Source organism: Lissotriton vulgaris, chromosome 1_1 (genome assembly GCF_964263255.1).
Source record: "Lissotriton vulgaris chromosome 1_1, aLisVul1.2, whole genome shotgun sequence".
NCBI classification, from domain to species: domain Eukaryota; kingdom Metazoa; phylum Chordata; class Amphibia; order Caudata; family Salamandridae; genus Lissotriton; species Lissotriton vulgaris.
In genome coordinates, this window is record NC_141685.1 from 711,352,474 (window position 1) to 711,371,670 (window position 19,197).

The following is a 19,197-nucleotide window of genomic DNA, read 5'->3' on the forward strand; positions in this document are numbered from 1 at the left end:
CCCCTGCGCCTTCATGCACTAATGACATCTGTGACTGCGCCAATGGGCATACCGACTGGTATAGCAGGCTTACAGGCAGATCCGCCCTTTGTTAAGATAGCACCCTGGACGCAGTGAAATTTGGCAGTCTTGCTGATGCTAGTGAATAAAACAAGCATTAGTAAATGCATTAGATTAGTAATAAGCTTTTTGTTGTTGTAAATTGTAGCTTGCTGGGTGGTTGTACAACATAAGTTACAGAAAGTCTGGTAACGTTTTATGACTTGTTTATGTACAAAAGGCAATATATAGTGCTGTTACTAGAGGCATTATAAAGTGGGGAGATTAGGTAAATAGGTGATAGGTGAGGACAAAGACAAAAAAAACATGTTCTGATAAGTAGGCTTGAAAGTGGTGCAGCTGTGGGGAGAATAGGAAAATGGTGGATGAAAAACCATACAAGTACAGCGTAAGTGCTGTTTTTGCAAATCCAAAAAAACAAGTTTCCGAAAACTAGATGAAAATGTGTTGTTTGGTTATTGTCCATTGTTAAGATCCAATGAAAATTTTATGTCAAGAACGGAGGCTCCTATTATGCCTTCTTTTCTTGCATTATTCTCAATAGCAGCAAGATAAGTAACAACTACAAATACCCAGAAGGCACAGCAGAAGAACTACTGGCCAATAGGATTAGAGTAAACAAACAATGGACCAATCATAACCAGGATAGTATATATGGGCAGCTCTGACCACCGTAGTCCTCTATTCTTGCTGCTACGGAGTCAGATAAATGGCATTTACTATTTTCTCTATCGTATTTTATTGTATTTGCACTTTTATTGTCTTAGTTATTGCTTATTTGTTGCCATATTATTTTATTAAGCCTTGAGTGTGTTTGCGCTAATTTTCCAATTGTTCCGGTCCCGTTTTCGGACACGGCCCCCCCACCCCCCCCCCCCCCCCTCGCGCGCTGCAGCGTTTGGTTCTTACCGCTACGCACGCTTCCCGCTCCCTGCTCCTCACCGGCTGCATGCCGAGTCTGCTCTGTGGCTTCCTGCGGCTCGTCTGTCTCCCGTTTTCTGACAAACCCGGTGCCCGCCATCAGGGGAGTGTCTCCCTGCCATTCCAGCCTGTTTACGCCCCTTTGTTTCCCTGGTGCTGTTAACCCTTACCTCACTGTTTTTTCTGTCATGGAGATTCCAAGCTCTCAGGAGTTGGACAATGAGGAAAGCGAAGCTTTCAAGACTGACCTCGGTCAGCTTATAAATAATTCTGTGGAGACTGTTGTCGAGGCTTCAATGAATCGTGTTTCCAAACACATGGAGAATTCCCTTTTGAGCCTCATGACCAAAGCTTTGGCCCATTTTGCGGGGGAAAGCAGAAAACGTAAACTGGTTCCTTCCACTTCTCTTTCCAAAAATGTGTCACTGTTGGGTCGCGAGTCCTCCTCGCATTTGACTGAGGACGTGGTTCCTCCCAGGCCTCCTACCAAGGAGGGGGATAAAGATTTCTATGTCAAAAAGTAAAACTAAGACAAAAAATGTGGAGGTTCCTAAGAAGCTGGTCATTAACACTATTCCTGACACGGATGATGACGATGATATGGGTGACGCTGATGACTTGACAGATTTCTTTCAATTGGTTGATCCTCCTTCCCCCAAGAAAGCTAGATTGGATGCTTTTGCGTCTCAGCCTGTGTTAGATACAGAGGGCAATCCTATGTTTGGCCCCTCTACTATCAGACATCCTAATTCTACAGAGTGGTTCCCCACTCCTCATGTGGGAGAGTACATCTCATCTAAGCTCCGTCTTCCCTTGGATAAGTCTGTTCAGGCAAAACTCAAATCTGAATATCCCAAACCATCCCTTCCCCGTCATGTTACCGTTACTCCCTCTATAGATCAGCCTCTCCTTACTTTCTTTTCAAAATTTGGTAAAGATCCACACAAGGGTGTGGATAAAGCTTGGTCCACTTGCCAGGACAAGCTGTTGGACGTCGTGGGTCCTTTGGCCCGGGTATTGGATATGGCAGAGACAGCCCATTTGGAAGGTTCGGACCTTAATCCTGAAGAAATTTCCTTGCGGCTCCAGAGGTCCTTTTGCCTTTTAGGTAATGCAAATGCAGCGATCATTCATGAGCGCCGTAAGGGCCTGTTAATCAAATTGGACCCGAAGTTGGCTGACTTGGCTTCCCAGGATCCTGGTGTCAAGGCTGACGGACTTTTGTTTGGTGATTCCCTTGTCAAAGATCTCAGCCGTTATGTGCTCACTTTTGCTTCCTTGGACAAGGCCCAATTTTCCATCAAAAAAGTGTTTGCCCCCCGGGTTTTTGGCAGGGCCGGCAGAGACAGGAACCGCTCTTCTGGCCGCAGTTATCCGAACCAAGGTTCCAGAGGTGCAGCCAATTCTGGCTATCAGGAATTCAAGCCACAGTTTTCCCCCCAACGAGAACGTGGCTTCCGGGGCCGAGGACAGAAAGGCTTCCATTCCAACAACAACGTCAACAGCCAAGGTGAGCCCTCCCCCTCCAATCGGAGGCCGTCTTGCTCTCTTTCTTCACAGGAGGTGCACGCTCACAGCAGACCCCTGGGTCCTCCATTCTGTCCAAGGCTATCTCATAGAGTTTTACGCTCAACCTTCCCAGTCTATTTTTCCTCCTCCTTTGGTTTTTTCCGCAGACGTCGCTCTGCTCGACTCTCAGGAGATTCAAAATCTTGTTCAAAACAAGCCATCCTTGTCGCTCCCTTCGACCCCTCAGGTTTCCTAAGCTCCCTCTTTTTCGTTTGCAAAAAGAACAAGAAAGTTCGCCCAGTCATCAATCTCAAGTGGTTCAATCAGTTCATGGTTTATCGCCACTTCAAGATGGAAACTATTCTCCACCTCAGAGATACCTTGCGCCAATCCGATTGGATGGTCTGACTCGACCTTCAAGATGCCTATCTCTCAATTCCTATTCACGAATCTCACACAAAATATCTGCAATTTCAGTGGTCAGGTGTCACCTACCGATTTTGTTCGCTTCCTTTCGGACTTTCTTCCGCTCCTTGGTGCTTCACCAAGGTGATGAAGCCTGTGGTATCCTACCTGCGCTCCCTAGGTATTCGTCTCATCATTTATCTGGACGATATCTTGATCATGCACTCAGACAAGCATACACCTCTTTCCCATCTCAATGTCGCTCAGTCTCTCCTCCTCGATCTGTGTTTCCTCATCAATTCCGAGAAATCTATGTTAGTCCCTTCTCAGAGTGTAGAGTTTCTAGGCTTCCGTGTGGACTCTTCCACTGCATCTCTTTACCTTCCAAAAACCAAGGTTTCAGCCATTCGGTCAGAGTTATGTCAAATTCTTTGTCTTGCCGAAGTGTCTCTACGTTCTCTTGCAAGAGTCGTGGGCCTTCTGTCAGCCTCCATTAAAGCCATATTTCCCGGGCCTCTTCATTATTGAGCCCTGCAACGCTTAAAGATACGACATCTTCGCCAAGGCTTGGCGGACTCCGATCTCATCCAATTAGACCTAGAGTCCTGTCTCGAACTACAATGGTGGATAGACCATTTAGATGCGTGGAACGGGAGAACGATCTTCGCGACGGCCCCAGATCTTGTATTAGAATCAGATGCCAGTCTGTCGGGTTGGGGCGCCCCATGTGGTTCAATCTCGACTGGAGGTACATGGTCTCCAGCGGAGTCATCATTGCACATCAACTGTTTAGAGATGCTGGCAGGCTCCTTTGCAATCCGCAGTCTGGCAAAGAACAAAGCAAGTTGTTCCATTCTCCTTCGGATGGACAATGTTTCTGCGGTCCGCTACATAAACCATCAAAGTGGCACAAAGTCGAAACCTCTTGCAGAGCTAGCAAAGAGTCTCTGGGAATTCTGTCTTCAGCACAAGCTGTCTCTTCAAGCAGAATATCTTCCAGGCAGTCTTAATGCCATAGCAGATTGGCACTCTCGCTACCTTCGAGATTCAATCGACTGGAAGCTGCTTCACTCCGTCTTTCTCTCTCTCTCCCAGAAGTGGGGTCCCGTTTCTATCGATCTTTTTGCTTCCCGTCTCAATTCCCAACTTCCCGCTTTCTTCAGCTGGAGACCAGATCCACTTGCTCTGGCAACGGATGCCTTTCTACAGGACTGGTCCCTGCATCTCAACTATGCGTTTCCTCCGTTCCTGATGATCAACAGGGTTCTGGCCCAGGTACGTCGCCAGTCGACATCCTTGGTTCTCCTGGCACCTTTCTGGCAGGCTCATATCTGGTTCCCTTCACTCCTGGAGCTGGCGGTGGACTTTCCGGTGCTTCTTCCCTTCAGCGAAGACCTCCTGCTGGACCCTCAGGGTCTTCCCCATGCCATGATTCTAGACCGATCTCTGGTTCTGTTAGCTTGGAAGATTTCTGGGCTTCCTCGTCTGACGTCATCATTTCACAGGAGGCTTCACTCTTTATCAGCAGAGCTTGGGCCCCTGGTACATCCAGAGCCTACAAGTCAGCTTGGACTTTATTGGCAAGCTGGTGTGTGGAGCGGTCTGTCGATCCCTTTTCAGCTCCTTTAAGCTTCGTGGTTAATTTCCTGGCTTCAGAGGCCAGTGCGGGTAAATCTTATCGCACTGTCAATCTGTACAGATCTGCTATTTCTTTGAACCATTGTCCCATCGACAATAAGCCAGTAGGTTCTCACCCTTTGGCGTGTCGTCTTCTTCGTGGAGTTCGATTCTCAAAACCTCTGTTGACTAAGTATTCCTTTTTATGGGATGTTAATTTGGTGTTCAAATTGTTTATCTCATGGCCTGACAATGATGCTCTTTCTCTCAAGATGCTTTCAGCCAAACTTACCATGTTATTATGATTTGTCTTCCAGACAATTTTCACCTTCTGGTGTTTTGTTTCATGTTCACAGGCGTACCAAAACTAATTTGCAATCTGTGTTTTATCCCTATTTTCCTTCTCAGCCTCAGCTCTGTGTTGGACAATGTTTAAAATGTTACGAACAGAAAACTGCTGATCTCAGGTCTTCCTCTCATTCGCAATTGCTCATTTCTTTTCGCAAACCCCATCATCCTGTGTCCTCTGCCACTTTAGCCCGTTGGGTAAGGTGGATCATGTCCCTCGCGGGCATTGATGTTACTGCTTTTGGTGCTCACTCGGCTAGGGGTGCTATGGCCTCTAATTTTTTTGGGCAGGCTCTCGTTTGGAGGATATCCTGAAATCAGCAGATTGGTCTAATGATACTGTTTTCAAAACGTTTTATTGCAAACCTGTTGTTACTGCTTCTTCTTTAGTTGTTGATATGCTTTGAGCAAGCATAATAGGAGCCTCCGTTCTTGACATAAAATGTAGATTTTCCTAGTTCTTATGACAGAAAGTCAAAATTTTATTAAAGACACGGAGGCAAGTATTTTCCCACCCCTGCTTTACTAATTATGTCTGTTTTCCCACCCTTAGGAACTCCGGCTTTACCACCAGCCTCCAATTAACTCTGCGTCTGCTCCTGTGGATGGACTTCCTTCTTCTGGCTCTTCACCTCGTTGCAATGGGATGTTCCTCCAGTACTATCCTGAGGTCCTGGGTTTCCTTCAGGATTTTCTGGCTTGGATTATGACTTTTTGCATTTTATTGTCTATATTTCCATTGTTTATGCATTCTCATTGACTTCTCGCACAAGAAAAGAGGACTACGGTGGTCAGAGCTGGCCATATATACTATCCTGGTTATGATTGGTCCATTGTTTGTTTACTCTAATCCCATTGGCCAGTAGTTCTTCTGCTGTGCCTTCTGGGTATTTGTAGTTGTTACTTATCTTGCTGCTATTGAGAATAAAGCAAGAAGAGAAGGCATAATACTCGCCTCCGTGACTTTAATAAAATTAAGACTTTTCGTCATAAGAACTAGGAAAATCTACATTAACTTTACATTTTTCAAATGAACATTTGTGCAATATCAGTGAAAGAAACACACTGATAGTTAGATTATTGTTTTATAGAGATGGGCAAGTTTTTTTTGTAACAGATTTCTCTTACACATTTATAATTTTATTTTGCACTGCACATTTTTTATTATAGCAAAAAATCTTAAACATGAACATAGGCTCTGAAACAATAATGAGCATATAGTAAATATTTGCACTTCCATTGCCATTAGCATGGTGTTACATATGGTTTACAATGTTTCTTTATTTAAATAGGAAACTGTGACATTTTCAATGAATGTGCTATATACTTTTAAGTTTGTATGTTGTAACAAATACTGTATTTTTTCAATGGAATTTGTTATAATAAGTACTGGTGTCACTGCACCTGCTGCACCATTTAAATCAAGCCTCTTTTAACTGAAATCCTGACCCTATTGCCTGCTAGATAACTGCACTGTGCCTGTTTTAAGAATGTGCAGTTGGTGTTATTTATATTATATATTTGTATTATATACAACAAAAATACAGGAGGCTGTTTGAATTACTTGGGACATCTCAAACCCTTTTTAACAATTATTAAGTTAAAATACAATGCCTGTTTTAAGACTGTGCAGATGATGTTCTTTATTTTACATACCAACTAAAGTACATGAGGCTGTTTAAATTACTTTGGAGAACTCAAACCCTTGTTAGCAATTATCAAGCTAAAATACCACATGTTAAAAGTATGCAAATAAATATGAATGCATTTTCCGGGAAACAACCTTTACAACACAACCATTACATCACTCTACACTTAAAACGCAGGTATTACATTGCAACATCCTTTACAATGCATGACATTACAACGCATACCATTACAACACATGACACTACATCGCATGTCACTACAACACAGACATTACAATACATACCATTACAACGCATGCCAGTGGAGTTAGAATAGTAATTTTTAACCCCTACACTATCCAACACTTACCCTACTGTTGCACTCCCTGGAGTTAGACTAGTCATTTTTACCCCTACACTATCCAACACTTACCCTACTGTTGCACTCCCTGGAGATAGAATAGTAATTTTTATCCCTATACTATCCAATACTTACCTTAAATGCAATGTAATGGTGTGCGTTGTAAAGGTAGTACACAATGTAATGGAATGTGTGGTAAAGGTAGTTTTTTAAAATGCGATGTAGTGTCATGGGATGTAATGGAATGCAAGTGGAGAAGTGTGGCTCACTGGTTAGAGCAGGCAGACCCTGAAGCAGAGGTCAGACCCGGGACCAGGGTTCAATTCCCGACGCGGCAGGGTCTTGAGCTCAAATGTCCATGGACTCGATAATTCTCGCTTCGGTGCCTGACCTAATCATGGGTTCACACTCTGCAACTCTGGGCATTAAGCTTGCTTAATCTCCACAACGGCCCCCCGCGGCGGGTTGCCTGGCTTTCACCTTGGGGATGCCCTGTAGGGGCTATCTTACAGGGAAAAGCCAGGACGGGTTCCCAAGGCAAGCGCGGAGATACCTCTTCGGGGGTCGAATCTGGCGCTATATAAGAATATAATAATAATAATAATTGTAGTGGATGTTGCAATGTAAAAACTGCATTGTAAGTGCATGCGTTGTAAATGTATGCGTTCTAACGTCATACATTCGCATTTTACATCAACGGAAAGATGAATATCAAAATTATTACTATTAGGATATAACTCCTGTTCAGTTTACAGATGATCGCTCAATTACCAAGTTGCTTATTCATATGGCCAATGGAAAATCCAGCAGATCATATAACGTTTTTGGTGCTAGAACAATACAAACTGCACAGTAAAGTCCAGTCTGAAAAAAAGCCAGTGTTACCACCTACCTGCTTACTGAGCTAAATGCTTGGTTATAAAAAAGGGTAGAACTCACGTCATCGAAGAAAAAAACAGGCCTTTTTATTTAAAAGTATTCTAACATATTAGACACCTTCCAAAAAAAGAACAGCAGAACAAATTACATACAGTCACCAAACACACTTGCTCAAAAAGTAAAGCTTTGACGCAATGCAAGAACAATGCACAGCAGCTGGACTTTCAAATTCAATGGTCATGAAACTGTACAGCCTCCTTTAAAGGCCAATAGAAGTAACAGGCTGCAAACACAAAACTCGAGGAATACTTTTAGAACAGGCACATGACCATGTCTACAATCCAAGGCTCTGCGTCAGTTGTCTGGCGTTGTATTGTTATAAAGAAAATGTCCCAATGGATAAAGGAGGTTAAAACATCCCGTCAGAGTACCACGGACCGTGCTCATGTCAAGCACTACAATCGCTTTGTTCAGGGTTACACTACATAATGCGCCATCAACAAACACATGAAACAGAGAAAAAACAATTTTATTAGCAACCAACAGGACACAGAAAAAAAATGCTGTTTTATTTGCCGAACAATTTCATGAAGAATGTGAAAATTATTTAAAAGTTCCACCCACTAAAGCAGGGTTAAACTTTTAATTGTGTGCAGCTAGGGGAAGATAACTATTGGTAAACAATAAACACTGTGCATCCTTAATGTAAGAAAAAAAGTTCCACAACTTTTGGGCCCAGTGCTCCTGCAACGGCTGCACCATACAAAGCATGACCTAGTGCATAACTGCACTTGTGACTGCTTGTTTAGTTGAAAAATATAGCACTAATCAGTGTTTAGTGGGGTGCCTAGAACTTTTAGTCCTGTGTCACTGCACCTGCTGCACCATTATATTCATGACCCTAGTGCCTGCTGGATAACTGCATTTGTGGCTGCCTATTTAGTACTAACATATAAGAATGCTGGATCAGAATCAATCATGTCCCCTAATGCTCCTGGACCTATCATCGGCATTCAACACACTCAAGCATGACATCCTATTAGACCTCTTGGAACACCGTATGGAGCTATCAGGAACAATCCTTTACTGGCTCAGCTTCGTTCTCCATAACAGGACTCAAAGAGTTAAGGTGAATCACTCACTATCGCAGACCACTCCGGTGACATTAGGCATTCCTCAACACAATTCTACTGATAATTCAGAATTGGCTTGCAGCCAATCTCCTCATACTAAACACTCAAAACCCTAAATTCCTCCTAATCCCCCACCCAACCAGTCACCCGTCAATGAAGACTGTTGAAAAACCTTACAGACCTTAACTGCATTCCTCAGGTCATTGACTCAGCAAGATCATTAGGAATAATTCTCAACAAGAAACTCAACATGCAGAAGCACATCAGTGCCTCCACCAAAGGAGCAAATCACCAAATGAACACTAGCAAAACTCAAACCCTTCCTCCCATCAAAGGATTTCAAGCAGTCAGTGCAAGCCATAGTGATTCCTAGGCTGGATGATGGAAGTGATACCCTCTCTGGTTTGCCCAGATCCATACTGGCACCACTAAGGGCCTCGTTCAATGATGCTGCGAGACTCATCACCGGCTCCAAAAGAAACAACCACATCACCCCTGATCTGAAATCCCTAAACTAGCTCCCATACGAAGCAAGAATTCAGTAAAACGATTGCCTGCATGACACATAAAGCCTTTCACTTCAATACACCCAGGTATCTTGCTGAAAATCTCCAACTTTCTGGCGGCACCAAATCCTCCAATAGCTCCAACACCCTTCTTTTGAAACCACAGAGATTCCGCAAGAAGAAAATTTACAACCAATCCTTCTCTGGGGCGGCCCGAGAGTTTGAAACACCTCGATGGAAGTCAAAGCACTCCTTATTAACAAATTCCTCCCTACATTCCAGGATACCCTTCTTCCATCAACCACACTCTAGACTACTGGAAGCCCGTACGCTACCCTCGCGCTTATTGACATTGCCTAGTCCTATAGTTTTTACTTAATGTTATTTTTGTCTTTAATTGATGTTTCACCTCTACTTCATGAACCTTGTATGGCATTCCCTCCCTTCCCGGTAGATATCTGTACATTGATATTGATTTCATTGCTATCACTGTGTTATTCACTGTAAATCTGTAAAGCGCTTTGATACCCGCAAGGATCGATTTCACGTTGTAAAAAACTATCTAATTAAAAATGCTTTAAAAAATATCAATATTTGGTGTTTAGAGGACGTATGACAACGTTTGACCCCTGTGCCGCTGCACCTGCTGCACCATTGTAATCATGTCCCTAATACCTGCTAGATAACTGCAGTTGTGTCTGCCTGTTTAGTCATGAAATGTAGCAATTATTTGTGGTTAGTGGAGTCCCTATAGCTTCTGACCACAGCGCCACTGCACCTGCTGCACCATTCAAATCATGCCCCATTTTAACTGCAAGGTAACTGCAATTGTGACTGCCTGTTTAGTAGTAAAATATAACAATATTAGGGGTTTAGAAGAGTTCTGAAAGCTTTTGGGCGAGATCCCACTGTACCTGCTACACCATTCAAATCATGACCCTAGTGCCTGCAAGTTAACTGCATTTGTGACTGCCTGTTTAGTAGTAAAATATAGCAATATTAGGTGTTTAGTAGTGTGCCTAGAGCTTTTGGTACCGGTGCCACTGCACCTGCTGCACCATTGTAATTATGACCCAAATGCATGCTAGATAGCTGAACTTGTGACTGTCTGCTTAGTAGTTACATTTAGCAAAACTCTGTATTTATTGGGATCCCTAGAGCCCTGGGCCCTGGTGCCACTGCACCTGCTGCACCATTCAAACATGTGGGCTGCGGCACTGTGTGGCAGTGACACATCAGGTGCCGGAGTTGATATGCCTGCTGCACTGTGAGGCACTGACACACCAGTGTGCGCAGATGTGGATGGTGTAGGGGCAGCAGCATTCATCAGCGCCACGCCTTGTCGCAGCAATGCCATGATGAGGATCTGCAGGGCATGGTAGATCGCAGCTACATTTTGCTGATGTGCAGTGGTGACTGCCATCCTTTCCGCCTCCATCCGCACCATGTCCTCCACGATCCTCCGCATGTGTGCCAGCTCACGACTGGGATCGCTGGAGTCAGTCTGATCGGACTGGTGTTCTTCTCACCACGTCATGACTCCAGCGTGCCAGTCAGGGCTCAGTGGAGACCATGGAGCGGGCAGTGGGTGTACGGTAGGGACTGGAGCTGGTCCCTGATGGGACCTATACACCCATGGATGGCGTCCAGTTTGGTAGCCAGGAGGTCCAACCCTTCCTGCACCTGCTCAGCCGTCTTTCTCTGGCCCTCCAGCACACAACGTTGGAAGGCCATGTGTTGTTCCTGGGGGTCTTGTGAGACTGCTGTGACTATGGGTGCCCCCAGCTGGGTGGTTTTGGTAGTGGGTGGGGTCTCCTCGATGCAGCTGGGCTGCCCTGATCCTGGAAGTGAGTTGCAGATGATGTCAATATGTTAGAGGGCTTGGGTGTCGATGCTGGGGGTTTCCTCCTCGTCATCAGTAAAGCGTGGCTGGGACTGCTGTATAGGAGGTGTTGATGGTGCCTCTGCAATGTGAAGTGGAGATTGTGCATTACAATATGTCCACAAGTATATAGCCGCATGTTACATGTTGACATTCACACAGCATGGCATAGTACATTGTGACAGTCTGTAGATCAGTGCCATGACCCAGAGTCATTGTGGGTATGCACTGTGCTCTGCTTGATTGTGCATGTGTGCCATTGTGGCCATCTCCACCCGTCTCCCCAGTACCTGGTGGTCACTCGCCCTGTTGCGGTTGTGTTGTGTCCAGTCCCCCAACTCTGGCTACAGTCTCCACACTGATGACTGTCGACACCAGCTCTTCCATGTCATCTAGCACGAGCAGTCGCGCTGGTCTCCCACCTTCAGTCTGCATTGCTGACTTCTGGTTGGCTGCGAGTTTCTCCTTGGTCTTACGCTTGATGTCAATCCATCGCCTCTTGGCCTCATCCATTGACCTTTTGTGCTCTCTGACTGCATTCACCTTGTCCACGATGACCCGCCGTATCGCATTTTTGGCGCCCAATGACACGTTGGAGGTGATAAACAGTTGTTGATGGTGTTCCATCACCTCCGTTATCAGGATCCTGTTTTCCTGCGGACTGAACTTCATCTTCCTCTTCTTCTGGTCCTTGCCCTTCGCTGTCCCCGAGGTCCCAGCTGGTCTTCCGGGGTGCTTGTGGGGTTGCGCTCATCCTCTGCGCCAGCTCTGGCTGCCTCCTTGGTGCTTGGGCTTTGGTCAGTTTGTGTTTTTTCTACTTTTATAGGGATTTTCCGGCCTGCCATGTGTGTATTGCAGGTCTGGCGCTGCTTATCGCTGATTTCCTCATCGGGCTTTAGCCCATCGCATGTGTTTCCGCGTTGAGGTTTGTGTTTTTATATCTGTCGAGGTGGTTGTATCGCAGACATTGGCCGCGGTTTCAGCAGACTATTGCATGGTACCGCCTTGTTGTGAATTCCAAGTTGACACAGGGTATTTTTCAGCAATAGGCTGCAATGTGTAAAGTTGCGTTGGCATTTTTTGGTAATGTTTAGCACACGTTCTTGTGAATACACCGCTTGGTGTTTAGAGGAGTTCTGACAACGTTTGGGCCCGGTGCTACTGCACCTGCTGCAGCACTTCAATCATGCCCCTATTGCCTGCAAAGTAACTGCACTCGTGACTGCCTGTTTAGTAGTAAAATATAGCAATATTAGGTGTTTAGTGGTGCACCTAGTGATTTTGGTCCTGCTGTCACTGCAGCTGCTGCACCATTGTACTCAGGACCCTCGTGCCTGCTAGTGTAGTGAGGGCCAAGCCCCGTTTGCGCACATTGCTATGTTCGCAAAGGCTTATTAGACGTTTAAACACCATTTTACCTTTTGCTGCTTTTGCACACGACACTGCATATAACTGTTGTTGTAAGTTAGGCTGAGTGAATTGCTTCATATGCGATTGGCTTGTTTTCTGCATCCCCAGACTAACATCGCGTCCCTAGTCTGCACAGTAAGTGCTCAAGCCTCCAAGGTTATCATAACAAGGTAGCTGTTGTTCGAACTGTGCGGTTCACGTTTTTAGACATGACATACATGCAGCTGCAAACCAACGGAGAATCTGCCGCCTTTAATATCACACTGTAAGCATGATTTCAGACACTTGGAAGAATTCCATTTCCAGAGAGAAAGAGCTTTGCAGATCCTGATGTGATTTACCCCTGCTGATCTTAGAGGTATGGAGTCCCCCACACAAGCCTAAGAGTCCTTCTATATTTTATAAAACATAGTCCTAGCTAGGGAGGATGATGTATTAGGCACTATAATACCTTTTTCACCATCATTGTAATATGATTTCTCCTTTTGTGTTTTATGGAGTTGTAACAATGCTGATCATATTATTTCTAATCTTATGTCTGCATATGTTAGCAAAAATACTGCATATTAGAGCACGTTGTTAAAATAAATATTTTAACCTTTCCCGTGTCTCTTTTTTTCTCCTGTTGTGGACTGGTATGAGAGTATAACAAAAGAGTGTTCCTGCTTCCTACCATTCCTGAGTATAACCTAATTTGCATGTTCTGGGTTGTCTAATCATTGGTTCCTTTGCTATAGGACGAAGACCTAATGTGACACTGATTCCAGCTGGTTAGGGTTTCTAGGTACTGAGGTGAGTTTTTTGGTCCACCACAATTCACTGAGGTCCTGGGTCTCTGTGCACAGTTCTGTTTAGGAGCAGATTCCATGCAACATGGCGCCCAACGTTGTGGTCTTATTTTGAGACTCTCGAGTAGTGCTTATATCAGTCAACGACCCCCTCACTATTGTTTACGTTTGACAGTGGTGACGGATAAACCTACCTATAGTTAAATAGGTCTATTCAAGCTTAATCATTTTAAAATTGTTTCTATTGAATTACTACCCAGTTGTGCTATATTTCTTTGCATTGTTCTTTTTTCTTTCTGTCTCAGAATGGCGGCCATTGACATCCTGCAGCCTGGTAGGATGGCGGTACGGAATCATTTATAGGCTTATAAAGTCTCCTTGGAAGGCATGGCAGTCGTTTTTGTTGTGAGTGAAGACGCAGCTTACCCATTTGAGCTTTTCTACTCATGGGTTACATTTCCTGCGGTCAATGCAGATACCAATGTGTTTCATACATACATTCCCACTGCTGTGCCTATGGAGTATACTCCTTATAGGACACAGGAGATTCCGATCTCTGCTTGGCAGCACTGCGTTTGGTTTGATGGCGCCCTTCCTCACTCTCTAATGGCACTTAGATTAGGTCCTTTGTCCATTCCAGGTGCTTTTTGGCCTGTTTTGCCTGGGTTTACCCCGCACCCTCGTGCGAGGCAATGTCCCGTACTTTAATTGAGGCCCCCTTATACCTCTGCAGTAGCGGTTATTAGGGCTTTGGTTCATCATATTTCCCGCAACATGCAGGATGGAGCCCCTGGTGTTGCGACGCATCCAGTTGGGCCGAACGGGTTGAAGCTTAGTCCCGTTATGGTTAATGATGTTATGGGCAAGCGTTCCCAGGATAAGGATGAGATGCCTTTCTGGCTTGCCGAGAAATTTGATCAACTGGAGGCAGTATTTCCGAATACGACTCCTGTGGAGAAGCACAGGATTCTTACCATAAGTTTGCCGAAAGACTTAGTGCCGGAAGTGACTGATTGTGCCACAAGGGGTATGATTTTTGCGGCAGTCTATGATAAGTGCTTTGGCACTCCGTCCATGGCTGTCCTGCCTTCGGTCATTAAGCGTGTTCAAGATGAGCACGGGCTGGGGGCAGCTGTTGAATTGGGAATGAAACTTGTTGGGATTGTTTGAGGTAGTTTCCGATCTCGTCCTTGCTAATTTTAAGGGAGATGCGGTAAGCTTCCAGGTGTCTAATGGTTTGCGCGACATCCCTGATGCAGAAAAGCCCAGTCAGTTACCAAAAATTATTACGGCAGATTACAAGACCATTGGCCATAATAGTTTAGGTGTAAAGCCTTTTGCCAAGGCAGCGCAAAAGCAAACTCAGGCGGCGAAGTCTGACAAAGAAGATCGCCCCTTTGTTCCAAAGCAAAATTGGGATAAGAATAAAAAAAACAGGGGAAGCAGCAACAGAAACAGGGGCCCCGTTCTGCTTCACCAATCCCTGCGTCTACTGAGCCCACTTATGAATTGTGCGACTGCGCTACTATTAAGTCACCTGATCGTTTTCAGGTTCCTGATCAACGTTCTCCTCGCTCTTTGCAATATTCATCAGTCTAACCCACCAGTGGAGGAGAAAGCGGCAGAGGACAGGGTGCAAAACAAGAGCAACCCCGCAAGACCGACAGTAAAGGCAAGCAGGACAACTCTCCCCGTCAAAGACCCCAGTTTCAGAAAAAGAAGGTTGCAGCTTTAACAGCAAGATATGCCACAGATAGTGAGAATGCAGCTTCGGAATCAGACATGGGTGCTGACGCTGCTGGACAGCTTGGCGGAAATTACCATTGTGCGGGAAGCGTTGCGGCCTCTTCTGAAGGTGAAAGCAACTGAAACATTTGTTGTTGTTGAGCCAGCTGACACCAGAGTTGCTCCCCTTGAAAGACTTTATGAAATAGTCCTTTTAATTGAAGGTGATATACAACGTAAGATAAAAGGGGTATTTTGTGAAAATCTGACTACTATCTATGGCATTTTGTTAGCGGAGGCTGATTGGCCCACACCCTTCGTTCTCTCTGCTCCACAAGGGGAGGAGGTAATCCTCCCCGATTTCGGGCAAACAGTGCCGAAGGAGTATGTGCTGAATTTTGCAGAAGAGTAGGCTAAGGTCCTTGCACCAGCATTGTACCGACCGTACTCACTGAGGATGGGACAAATTTTCCTCCCGGCATGAGATACCTTTATGGTCTATGCCACAGCCTCAACCTCAATACTCCCTGCAGCGTGAAGCGAAAGCTCCCGTGGCGGATATCCTTGAACAATTGGACCATCAAGGTGTAATTGAAACATGTTTATCACCAATTAATAACTCTCCTTTTACTGTGACTAAGCATGATGGCTCGTACCGTTTGGTATTGGATTACCGGCACTTAAACTCCCATTGTCGTACGTGCACGGTACAGAACACTCACAGTTCTGCTCTTGTGGATAGGCTCATGCGTAAAGGGTTTAAGAACACACTTGACATATCCAATGGCTTTTTCGCCCATAATCTGTCCCCTCTTAGTCAATAGACAGCTTTTGCCAGTGGTGGCAAACAACGCCAATTCAGACGTTTGGCTATGGGCTAGAAGAACAGTACAGGCATCTTTGCCGCCCTCAGTCTCTTTTTTGGAGGGACTCGACCCAGATTCATGTTCGTATGTGGATGAAATTTTTCTCTCAGATGACGAATTATGGCCGCATCTGTGTCGCGTTGACCGCATAATTTGCCGTTTTGCCGATTTTGACTACAAATTCAACTTTGCCAAATCTCACATTGCAGAGTACACAGTGTTGTTCCTGGGCTATGAGCTCAACAATGAAGGTCGAGGTTTGGCTCCTCACTTCTTGGAGAACTGCACCCAGTTGTGTGCTCCTACAATGCTGAAGAAACTACAGACGTTACAGGGCTTTTTTAATTTCGGACGTACATACATACCCAAATATGTCCAGCGTATCAAGCCTCTTTACGCTTTGGTACAACCTACTTTCTCCAAATCTTGCTGACTGCCGGCTCATTCAGCCATTTTGCAATCTTTGCTGGCTGATCTTCTAGAATCTAAATTCTTATTAACTCGTGATAACCACACCAACCTGGTGATAAGAATCATACCTGGGGTGGTGGGTTTCACATACCTGACTTTTAATGAAGGTGACACAGTGCCTATCGCTTACAAGTCACACTTGTACACTTCGGCTGAGTTGCGGTTTTCCGCTGTGGAGAAAATTTTGACAGCAGTGCAAATGGCGATTCTGAAGGAACGCGCACTGTTGCAGGAAAAACGCATTTTGGTTGTTACCCCGTATCCTGCCCTAGAGGCAGTGACCAAAGCCAGTGTACCTAATTCGAAGTCTTTGCACCCGAGGTGGATACAATGGGCCACGTCCTTGACATCTCCAGATGTCACGTTCATTTTCTATTCCTCTTTGCAGACTCAGGAGTTTTTGCAGTATGAATTTGTTCATCCAGCTCCTCTCACAATGCGCCCGCTGGAGGATTTCCATTGTATCCTTTAGAATGACCGTTCGGCTCAACCGGCAAAGTGCTCCAAGCACGCCTATTCTTTGGCCTGTGCAATAGTGGTCGGTACTATGGTGAATGGAGAGTTCCAGTCGGTTGTCGTGCATACACAGACATTAGGGGACTTTACTGCCCAATTGGCAGAGCTCCATTCTCTAATGCTTGCATTGGAGTACGCAGGTCCTAGTGTGACGACTCCTATCATAAGTGACTCTTACTACTGTGTTCAGTCTTACAATGACAATTTGCTCTTTTGGACTCAAAATGATTGTCGTGATTCCAAATAAAACAAAATTATCTGGGTTCGAGTGGCTGAGCTTAAAGAACGGCTACCACTCATATATATAATTCATACTCTTGGTCACCAGCGTGTTGGAGTTCATGCTGTTGGCAACAGTCTCGCTGGTGAAGCAGCGAAGGCAGCAGTAGCAACATATTCAGTTGCAGAAGTTACACGTTCCAAAAGTAAGATTGATGATGACATCTTGGCAGCTATTGCCGCTACAGCGAAGGGAAGTAAGCACCCTAGAGCTTTCCCTTCCAGATACTCTTATCATTTAAGTCCTAATAAAGTTCCTTATGTGAGAATTAATGACGCTGGTGACAGATTGATTCCCAATGCGGACCGCAGGTCCACACGGATTACAGCTGCTCATGAGAGTATGGCATCCGCTCATGCCGGCTCTCTGGGACTGTATCACTTTTACAACAGCGTTACTGGTGGTGCGGATTGTACAAACAAATGCGTGATTATGTCCTTCATTGTGACATTTGCCAGCAGATTAAACCTTCAACGGCTGCACGCCCGCCCCAGACACAGTTGTATATATCTAATAAACCACTTGGTTGTGTTTATTTAGATCACTGCGGTCCTTTCGCCTCTGAAACTGTGCATAGGTACATCTTAGTTGCAGTTGATTCTTGCATGCTCTTTGTGTGGGTGTGGTCCCAAAGGAGTGCTGATTCTTGAACTGTCGTAAGGGATTTGCGTGTCTTTGTGGGAATTTTTGCATGTCGTACCTTCCTCTCGGACCAGGGTCCGGCGTTTGCCTCTAAGGCGTACAAGGATGCCATGCGTTCATTGGGGGTCCAAGTCAAATTTTCGTCTCCAAACCGACCTGAGGGTAATAGTGTTGTGGAGCAGATGAACCGTGACTCAAAGCAATTCTTGACAGCTAGGGTATTGGGTGCAGGCCAGAACTGCCTAGCACACATCAATAGCATTCAGCGTGCACTAAATAATTTCCCTAGAAGGTCTCTGGGTGGGCGGACCCCATATGAAATGCTCTTTGGTATCAAAATGTTTGTTCCAGACCTTGAGGGTCTAGACCAGGCGGCGTCTGCCGCTCCCTTTGACATAGGTGAACATTGTACGCTTTTCCAGAATCTACAAAAGACCCACGACAGTCTAGCAAAGGAACACTTGCCCTCCACATCTGATGCTGCGTTGCAGATTCCGGTAGTTGGCTGGCTACTCAGAGTTGGTGAACTGGTCCGTGAGAAGATCGAGAACAAGAAGGAATTCGGTCCCTCATATCGTGCTCCAGTTCCTAGGCTTGGAGTGCAGGGTACAAGAATAGTCATTTTACCTCCGCTTCCTGGTCGAAAGGAAAACAGGTATATCTCTATTGACAATGTCAAACTACACAGAGTAGCCGATTCTTCTTAGTATGACACCTGCGGTCTCTTGCTCAGCGATGCTGAGAAACTCTGTTTTAGCTTCGGCACCTACTATCAGGCCTGATATTGCCATTGAGATGACTACAGTTGAAAATCCTTTATTGAATACACCAGCTGGTGATCCTCTTGGTGAAACTGAGTAAACTTATTCCATTGCCTTATCTGTGCCTAATTTAGAGATCTGTGTGGCTAATCAATCACATTTTTAATTTGACACTGACTCTGCCACATCGAAGTCCCCCTCAAAGGTTTCAGTTTTTTCTGTTTGGTTTAAAAAGAAAAAATGATTCCCCCTTGGACTTACATTTGGCTGGTGCTTTTTTCAATTTTTTTGTTCATGTCGATTGGATTTGTGGTGTATTTTTTCCGACTTATGAATGGACACTATGTTAAAGAAAGAACTACAATTAGACTAATTAATGGAACTTTGGCACCCCACTCCTCATCACACATTATGAAGAGGGACCAGACATTCGTGAATATCACTGCTTGGCCTGTCTTAGATCGAATTGTGTGGGATACTGTTAAATTT

General features: G+C 45.1%; 1 pseudogene; it reads left to right on the top strand.

Moving 5' to 3' along the window:
• The first annotated feature begins 1,169 nt into the window (after positions 1–1,169).
• On the top strand, positions 1,170–3,790 carry LOC147747695 (uncharacterized; annotated as a pseudogene).
• The last annotated feature ends 15,407 nt before the right edge of the window (positions 3,791–19,197 follow it).